The sequence below is a fragment of the Salmo trutta genome, unplaced genomic scaffold, assembly GCF_901001165.1.
Source record: "Salmo trutta unplaced genomic scaffold, fSalTru1.1, whole genome shotgun sequence".
In the NCBI taxonomy this organism is placed as follows: Eukaryota; Metazoa; Chordata; class Actinopteri; order Salmoniformes; family Salmonidae; genus Salmo; species Salmo trutta.
In genome coordinates this window covers 73,059-82,063 of record NW_021822904.1, presented here as the reverse complement: position 1 = coordinate 82,063, position 9,005 = coordinate 73,059, and the positions used below count along the sequence as shown (strand labels likewise).

General features: G+C 43.3%; 1 protein-coding gene across 1 annotated transcript in view; it reads left to right on the top strand.

Annotated features, from left to right (window-relative positions):
• Positions 1–744: 744 nt before the first annotated feature.
• The window catches only part of LOC115186299 (zinc finger protein 385B), a gene marked incomplete at its 3' end in the record, with an annotated part of 81,223 nt that continues 72,962 nt past the window's right edge, over positions 745–9,005 (top strand). Inside the window, exon 1 of the mRNA XM_029745968.1 lies at positions 745–825. The remainder of the gene's footprint in view (positions 826–9,005) is intronic.

Here is a 9,005-nt window from a genome sequence, read left to right as displayed (position 1 = left end):
GGATGTCTGTAGTCTAGACAGTGTAGACATCCATTTCTGTAGAGCATAATCAGATGAAAGAAGATATGGTTTGGACTGGGGACCTGTGGAGAGAAAGGCAGAGGCAGGAGGGATAGGGGAGAGAGATAGGGGAAGTGAGAACGATAGAAGGGGGGGAGAGAAAGAGAGAGGGAGAGAGAGGTGATCTTTCCACTGCTCTCTGACCCCTAGTAGTAGTACTGCATGTCTCGGCCAGTTGGTCAAAGCGCTGGTGCCTTTGATGCATGGTGTTTATGATGCAGCCGTGATGAGAGCTCTCTGGAAGGGGACACGTCTGGCCGATGACCTATGAGGTCTGGAGCTCCATCCCTCTCCTCCAGCTAGCTCCCCCTGGTCTCCACCATCAGCACCACCACGACCATTAGCACCCAGACTGAGACGTGTGGAGGGACTGGACTCTGAAGTGCACCTGCCTGGAAACACTAAGAGACTGACTAATAAGGCCTCTGTGATGTAATGTGCTGGGACCAATGGCTGTATTACGTGGTACTTTGAGAGAAGAGGGTCTATCAGATGGTTGATGGCTGGATCATTATCTCTCCATCTCTATCCCAACTGTGTTGACTGTGTGTTCAGGCCACTCTGAATTCTCTGGGTCTATATAGTGTGTAACCAAAGCCCTCTGGATTCCTCCATTAGACATGGTCTATATCCACTATAACCGGCTGTGTGAGGGGATGTCTGCTCTTCTCCTCTCTCCTCTCCTCTGTCCCGCTGGACGTTACCAGCTGGACTGGACTAGATGAGGTGGCCCGCGGTGTCCCTGGCGACCGTTGCCGTCTCACGGTGAGGTTTGTTTCATTAGGATAACACAGAATAACAGTGTGTGTGTGTGTGTGTGTGTGTGTGTGTGTGTGTGTGTGTGTGTGTGTGTGTGTGTGTGTGTGTGTGAAGAGGCGTTGTCAGAAAATAGCGATGCATCTGTACCCAACCCCAGCTCCTTCCTCTGTTCTGTCCTTAGGCAATCCTTCCTTCTCTCTTTCTCTGCTCTTCCACAGTCACGCCACCGGAGCCAGACCCCTTCTGTTATGTTCTCAACACACGTAGCGATCCTCTAGCTGTGTCGCACGTAGCGATCCTCTAGCTGTGTCACACGTAGCGATCCTCTAGCTGTGTCACACGTAGCGATCCTCTAGCTGTGTCGCACGTAGCGATCCTCTAGCTGTGTCACACGTAGCGATCCTCTAGCTGTGTCGCACGTAGCGATCCTCTAGCTGTGTCGCACGTAGCGATCCTCTAGCTGTGTCACACGTAGCGATCCTCTAGCTGTGTCGCACGTAGCGATCCTCTAGCTGTGTCACACGTAGCGATCCTCTAGCTGTGTCACACGTAGCGATCCTCTAGCTGTGTCGCACGTAGCGATCCTCTAGCTGTGTCACACGTAGCGATCCTCTAGCTGTGTCACACTTAGCGATCCTCTAGCTGTGTCGCACGTAGCGATCCTCTAGCTGTGTCGCACGTAGCGATCCTCTAGCTGTGTCACACGTAGCGATCCTCTAGCTGTGTCGCACGTAGCGATCCTCTAGCTGTGTCGCACGTAGCGATCCTCTAGCTGTGTCACATAATGTGTGGGACAGAACACACTGCACCAACCTACAGTGACATCCAAAAGTATTGGGACTTTTGTTGTTGTTTCGGCTCTGTTCTGAAGCACTTTGTATTTGAAATGATATATATATATATATATATATATCAGTATATAAAATGAATAATGATGATTGAGAAAGTTACCGACACACAAATATCATACCCCAAGACATGCTAACCTCTCACCATTACAATAACAGAGGAGGTTAGCATTTTGGGGGGGGGATTTGATATTTGTGCGTCTGTAACTTTCTCACTTGTCATTATTCAAGGTTCATTCAGGATGATCTGTAATCATGGTAGCATCCACATTAATTAATTAGTGTTTAGAAGCATATTCTATTCTTCTTTACAATAAAAGTGACTCCAAAATGACATAAAACATTATTTACCATTAATTTCTATTGGGTACAAAGTAATCTGAAACACAACCAAAACGAACTGCAAATGCATCCAACAAGTTTGTAGAGTCACAAGCTTGATGTAGTCATTGTGTACTAGGAATATGGGACCAAATACTAAACTTTTGACTACTTTAATACACGTATAAGTGAATTTGTCCCAATACTTTTGGTCTCCTAAAATGGTGGGAAAATGGACAAAAAGGGCTGTAATTTCTACACGGTTTACCCAGTATGGATGAAAATACCCTCAAATTAAAGCTGACAGTCTGCACTTTAACATCATAGTCATTGCATCATTTCAAATCCAAAGTGGCAAATCCTGACAAAGTCTTCTTCCATTGCTCATGTGTGTCCCACTGCTGAGGTTAAGGCTAGCAGTTGGAGCAGCCAGCCTGTCTAGTTAGAGACAGAAGAACATGATTCATGGTGATATAGTTGTCACAGGGGCTGTTGTGTCACGGTAAGGACTTTGTCTTATGTTACCCCAGACAGATGGTGTTTTCGGAGGAGGCCAGAGGGGAGCAGCTATAGCCAGGACATCCAATAAACACCTCCTAGATGGGCCTCGGAGTCATCGTTGTAGCATCTCCAGTGTCTTACCTTTAGGATTGCTAATGGGGAGATCGAAAGGAGGTGTGTGTGTGTGTGTGTGTGTGTGTGTGTGTGTGTGTGTGTGTGTGTGTGTGTGTGTGTGTGTGTGTGTGTGTGTGTGTGTGTGTGTGTGTGTGTGTGTGTGTGTGTGTGTTAGGCTTGGGTGATCCCGGGGTATTTTGAAATACTGATGGTATGATTGTCAATACAATTGTTTTTTGGGGAGACACACACACACACACACACACACACATCTAAGACGTGTCAAATAAATGGTATCCAGCTCAGAGCTCCAGCTATGCATTTGGTTTGCTAACTTGCTGGCTAATTGGCTAGATGTCAAGATTTTGGTTACAGCAGAGATATTCAATCCCCTCCTGGTTCAAGATCCCTTCTGTCTAAATTGTTTTGTGCGTCCCCCCTAATACCCCAGTTTGGTACAGACACGGTATGACGGTATGAAAATCTGGATACCGCCAGACCTCTAGTGTTAGTGTGTGTGTGTGTGTGTGTGTGTGTGTGTGTGTGTGTGTGTGTGTGTGTGTGTGTGTGTGTGTGTGTGTGTGTGTGCAGGTGTGCATGTTCATGTGTGGAGTGGATTAGTGCACATCTGTTTGTGGCTATTTCTGAATATCTGTGTGTTTTCCTATGTGTATATTTTGCTGTAGTGTGGAGCCCCTCCCAGCAGTGGTAGTGGTGGCTGGTTGTCTTGGCCCCCAGCTGGGTGAGTCTGTGGTGGGGAGAGAATGTGGGGAATTCTGTCTCAACTGCTGGGCTAACTTTAGCTTGACCATGGCCTTGGCCCGCAGGGAGAGGAGAGGACAAGTCTTCCAGAAGACAGGCCGGGTTTGGCAAAGATTTTGGTCTGGCTGGCTCAAAACAGTCAACCACATATCAACCACAAAATATAGCAGGAAGGATAACAACAACATGAGCATGGAAGAACATCTGTATACTTGTGCACAATATTCACAGATGCTTACTGTTCACTTGTAGACACAGACAGACAGGGAATATTTAGATGATTCTCCATGAAGTTGCGTCTTAGGGATAGCCCCGTTTGTTTTAAATTTTTGCCTAAAATGACATACCCAAATCTAACTGCCTGTAGCTCAGGACCTGAAGCAAGGATATGCATATTCTTGGTACCATTTGAAAGGAAACACTTTGAAGTTTGTGGAAATGAAAATACAAAGGAAAAACAACCGTTTGAATTTTTTTCTACCACCATCTTTGAAATGCAACAGAAAGGTCCCAAATCTAGGGCATCACTCTGGTTGTAATTCCAATGGTGTCCACAAGATGGCAGCAGTGTATGTGCAACGTTTCAGACGTTTAGATAACATTTTTCTGCAAGAATAACGTCAAATCTGTATACTTGGACTTTGATTTAGCTTTTCCAGTATTAGTAGCCATTTTGTAAGTTCAACATTTGCAAAACAACCAGTTTTCATAACTTCATAACTCTCCATATTCTTGTCATTTTTGTCCAAAAGGAAAAGGCTTGCTGTAGCACGAGGTTAGCAGCAACATTTTGCGACAGATGCGGGGTTTCTCCCGTATAGTCCCATAAAGCCCAGCTCATTGGCTATCTAGCTAGCTTTGTTTGACCCCGATTGGTGCTTATTTGACAAAGTTTCAGTCAATCAAGTGAAGACCGCCCGTGTCATTGAAGCGCCATGAAGGCGTCGCTCTCTGACCAAATTTGGTGTCCTATAGGATATACTACACTCCTAATGATATAGTGAAGTCTGGTTACATTCTAGGATCTCTGAGGAATAAATACAAATGTGATTTGACTGGTTGAAACAACATTTAGGGTTAGATTTCCACACATTCCTTTCTTTGCAAATTGAACGAGTGGAAATACAAAATAGATTGTGCATGCTATATGGACCGTTTTAGGATATGAAAAAGGATTTTATCTAACAAAACGACACTTCATGTTATCTCTGGGACCCTTTGGATGATAAATCAGAGCAAGGTTTCAGAATGTTAGTACACATTTCACCTTCAGAGGTGAATTTATCAAACCTATCGCAGTGAAAAAAGTGTTTTGTTGTTAGGAGCTCTCCTCAAACAATAGCATGGCATTTTTTTGCAGTAAAAGCTACTGTAAATTGGACAGTGCACTTATATTAACAAGAATTTAAGCTTCCAGACGATATAAGACACTTATATGTACCGACATTTGTTGTTTCTCTAAAATCTGCGATGTTGACACACGGCGCTGCATGATTTACAACTGTCCCGTTGACGGGACGCCTATCCCTACTAACTCCTCCTTCCTCCTGTCTGCTGAGTGCTGTGTGGGTGTTGAGGTTGAGGTTGGGTTCGTTAGTCTCAGCTGTCTCAACCAGGTCAATGTGTCTCTCTCCTCTCGTTCACTATGCTAATACATTGATACACTGCTATACACATACTGTACGCAGAACACGTAGCCTGTGTACACATATGCTGTCATACACTGTTTATTAGGTGAGACAAGGTGAGACAAAATGGCATTGAAAAGACATCTAAAAGATGTCTTTTCCGGACGTTGAAATCAGGTTCATTTTCTGTTCTGAATGAAAGTTTAAAAGATGTAAAGACGTCTATGTTTGGGCCAAATCAAGGCTGGTCCAGACCGGACACAATCTGAACCAAACATAGACGTTTATGATTGGTTCAGAAAACCAAAGTCTGTGGACATGGAAATCAAGGCCGGTCCGGACTGCACCAAAAAAATACCTCCAATCCAGACAGGACCAAAAAAAAATGTTTAAAAGATGTCGGTGTTTGTTCGCGCTTACTGGGGTGTAGCCTACCATGTCGACCCACAAAGGAATTTCATCAATGCCCGTCCATGTGGTAGGCCCACTGTTTGTAAAACAGGCTGTTGCATTGGCTTTATTAGTCCTGCTTCCTGTGACTAATCAATTTGGCTATTTAAGCTCTGAATATCAGCTACCCAACTTTATCAGGGGGAGTTATCCTGAGCCGATGTGTTTACACAGCTTGAAATACAAAAAGTATTTTATTTTTCGCTATGATCAGCTCGTAAAAAAATGACATATCCAAACTTGAAACCACTGATCTTGACAATTTAGCCCACGGGATGAAACTCCTGCACAGCAGTTGGGACTAGCCTGACTGTCCATTCTATATCGTCCATTTTACTTTGACCTGTCCTGTATTTAGGATATGTTGTTTGTTAACGTATCAGCGCATTTTTTTATTTGATTTGGCGCCATTTAGGTTAGGCTATTTGATCGGAGAAACCGGCATGATGTAAAAAGTGTCTCATTAATATATTGTCGTGCGTTTTTATCTCCAGCCAGGCCATACTGTATGCTCTTTCAACCACAAGCAATATCTGTTACATGATTTATGTTAGGTAATTTTTTTGATGGTGGAGCGCTGCAGCAATGCATCTCTCCAACAGCACCCTGGAGAGGCGTGCTGGGAATGGACAAGATAAATATTTTGAACCCCTGCCTTTGACAAAGTGAGCACTGCTTATCACAGGGCGGCATCGGCGCTCACTAAAAAGCCCATATGCCGCTGGTTGAGAGAAATTGTTTTTGTTTTTGGGCAGAATTATGTGAGGTTTTCTGTGTTGTTGTTGGAGGAGCGTCTCAGTCAGTTTAGCTCAGAAAATGCAGCCTTGGTCAATCTGCTGCCATAGGTGACCGTCTAATGTCTCTCTCTCTCATACAAACACGCATGCGCACAGGCACACATATACAAACACACCAGAGGAGGCTGGTAGGAGGACCTATAGGAGGACTGCGGTGGCGGTCGGTGACGTTTAAGATGAGGGAGGATGATTCTTTTTTTATGGACATGGCCTTATTTCTATTACAGCATATTGGTTGACTGTCATTCATATTCCATTCACCCAGTTCAATGTAACATCGAAAGGTTTAGTCTACTTCATGATGCTAACATTTTCCCTGTACCCATCATGAGGTTGCTACAACTTACGCTCTTAGAAAAAAAAGGGTTCCAAAAGGGTTTGTTGGCTGTCCACATAGGAGAACCCTTCTTGGTTCTAGGTAGAACCCTTTTTGGTTCCAGGTAAAACTATTTTGGGTTCAATGTAGAACCGTCTGTGGAAAGGGTTCTACATGGAACCCAAAATGGTTATACCTTGAACCAAAAATGGTTCTAGATCGCACCTTTTTTTCTAAGAGTGTAGCCTATGAATGAAAGTTTACAGCGTAGGTGCACAGGTTGAGAGAATGTTGAGTAATCAAGGTGACAGACTGTGGCACATTCAATACCGCCTTGCACACTCTTGCCTGTATCTAGCTGATTTAGAGTGTAATCATTAGTCCAACAGTTGCAAACGAGAGTTTCTATTGAACAAATTCAGATGTTATCCCTATTTCGTTCCGTTTGCTTCCGCTTAAATAATGTTTTTCAACAGAATCAGCGCAATGAATACACCCCTGATCACACGTAAACACAGTTCACTTTCATAGCAGCCACATCAAACTGCTCAATGTATATATAATTCCTTCTCACAACTATCTACGCTCTCTCCTCTTCTCACATTTTCCTTTAGCTTGTGGACTTCGGTGCACAACACATCAGCTGTCTGTGACCAAGCCAAACCTTCATATCATGACCGCTAACTGCACACAGCCTACATCGTTGTCACGTCATAGTCAACATAGCTACTACAACTAACACTTTAGTAAACCTGCTACAATCATTCAGTACAGTGTACAGTCAGCAGAAAGCAGTTTAGCAGTTACACCGGATGGCCCGGTAGCAATGAATTAATATAACCAAAAGCTTACCTTGACTTGGAAGAGTTCCAGTGTTGGATAGCCATAGCTATCAACACTCTCTGTTTGAGCCGGGCGTTTCAAATCAAATCAAATCAAATTGTATTGGTCACATACACATGGTTAGTAGATGTTAATGCGAGTGTAGCGAAATGCTTGTGCTTCTAGTTCCGACAATGCAGTAATATCTAACAAGTAATCTAACAAATTCACAACAACTACCTTATACACACAAATGTAAAGGGATGAATAAGAATATGTACATATAAATATATGGATGAGCGATGGCCGTGCGGCATAGGCAAGATGCAGTAGATGTTATAGAATACAGTATATACATATGAGATGAGTAATGTAGGATATGTAAACATTATTAATGTGGCGTTATTTAAAGTGACTAGTGATACCTTTATTAAATCCATTTATTAAAGTGGCCAGAGATTTGAGTCTGTATGTTGGCAGCAGCCTCTCTATGTTAGTGATGGCTGTTTAACAGTCTGATGGCCTTGAGATAGAAGCTGTTTTTCAGTCTCTCGGTCCCAGCTTTGATGCACCTGTACTGACCTCGCCTTCTGGATAATAGCGGGGTGGGTTGGGTGGTTGTTGTCCTTGATGATCTTTTTGGCCTTCCTGTGACATCGGATGTTGTAGGTGTCCTGGAGGGCAGGTAGTTTGCCCCCGGTGATGCGTTGTGCAGACCGCACTACCCTCTGGGTTTGAGGGCAGTGCAGTTGCCATACCAGGCGGTGATACAGCGGTGATACAGTTTGAGCAGGCTAAACTAGCTAACTGCATTCGATTCTAGCTAAGTAAGTGAAAGTGAAAGTGAAAAAAATATACTATGAAATATTGCTGCCTAACACACACACACCTACCTCCTAAGGGATGAGTCAAGCCCTTTTAACCTCTTACATCTAGACGTTCCGCTAGCGGAACACCTGCTCCAATATCCAATGATGGGCGTGGCGCGAAATACAAATTCCTCGAAAATCCGAAAACTTCCATTTTTCAAACATATGACTATTTTACACCATTTTAAAGACAAGACTCTCCTTTATCTAACCACACTGTCCGATTTCAAAAAGGCTTTACAGCGAAAGCAGAACATTAGATTATGTCAGCAGAGTACCCAGCCAGAAATAATCAGACACCCATTTTTCAAGCTAGCATATAATGTCACAAAAAACAAAACCACAGCTAAATGCAGCACTAACCTTTGATGATCCTCATCAGATGACACTCCTAGGACATTATGTTATACAATACATGCATGTTTTGTTCAATCAAGTTCATATTTATATCAAAAAACAGCTTTTTTACATTAGCATGTGACGTTCAGAACTAGCATTCCCACCGAACACTTCCGGTGAATTTACTAAATTACTCACGATAAACGTTCACAAAAAACATAACAATTATTTTAAGAATTATAGATACAGAACTCCTTTATGCAATCGCGGTGTCCGATTTTAAAATAGCTTTTCGGTGAAAGCACATTTTGCACTATTCTGAGTAGATAGCCCGGCCATCATGGCTAGCTATTTTGACACCCACCAAGTTTGGTACTCACCAAACTCAGGTTTACTATAAGAAAAATTGGATTACCTTT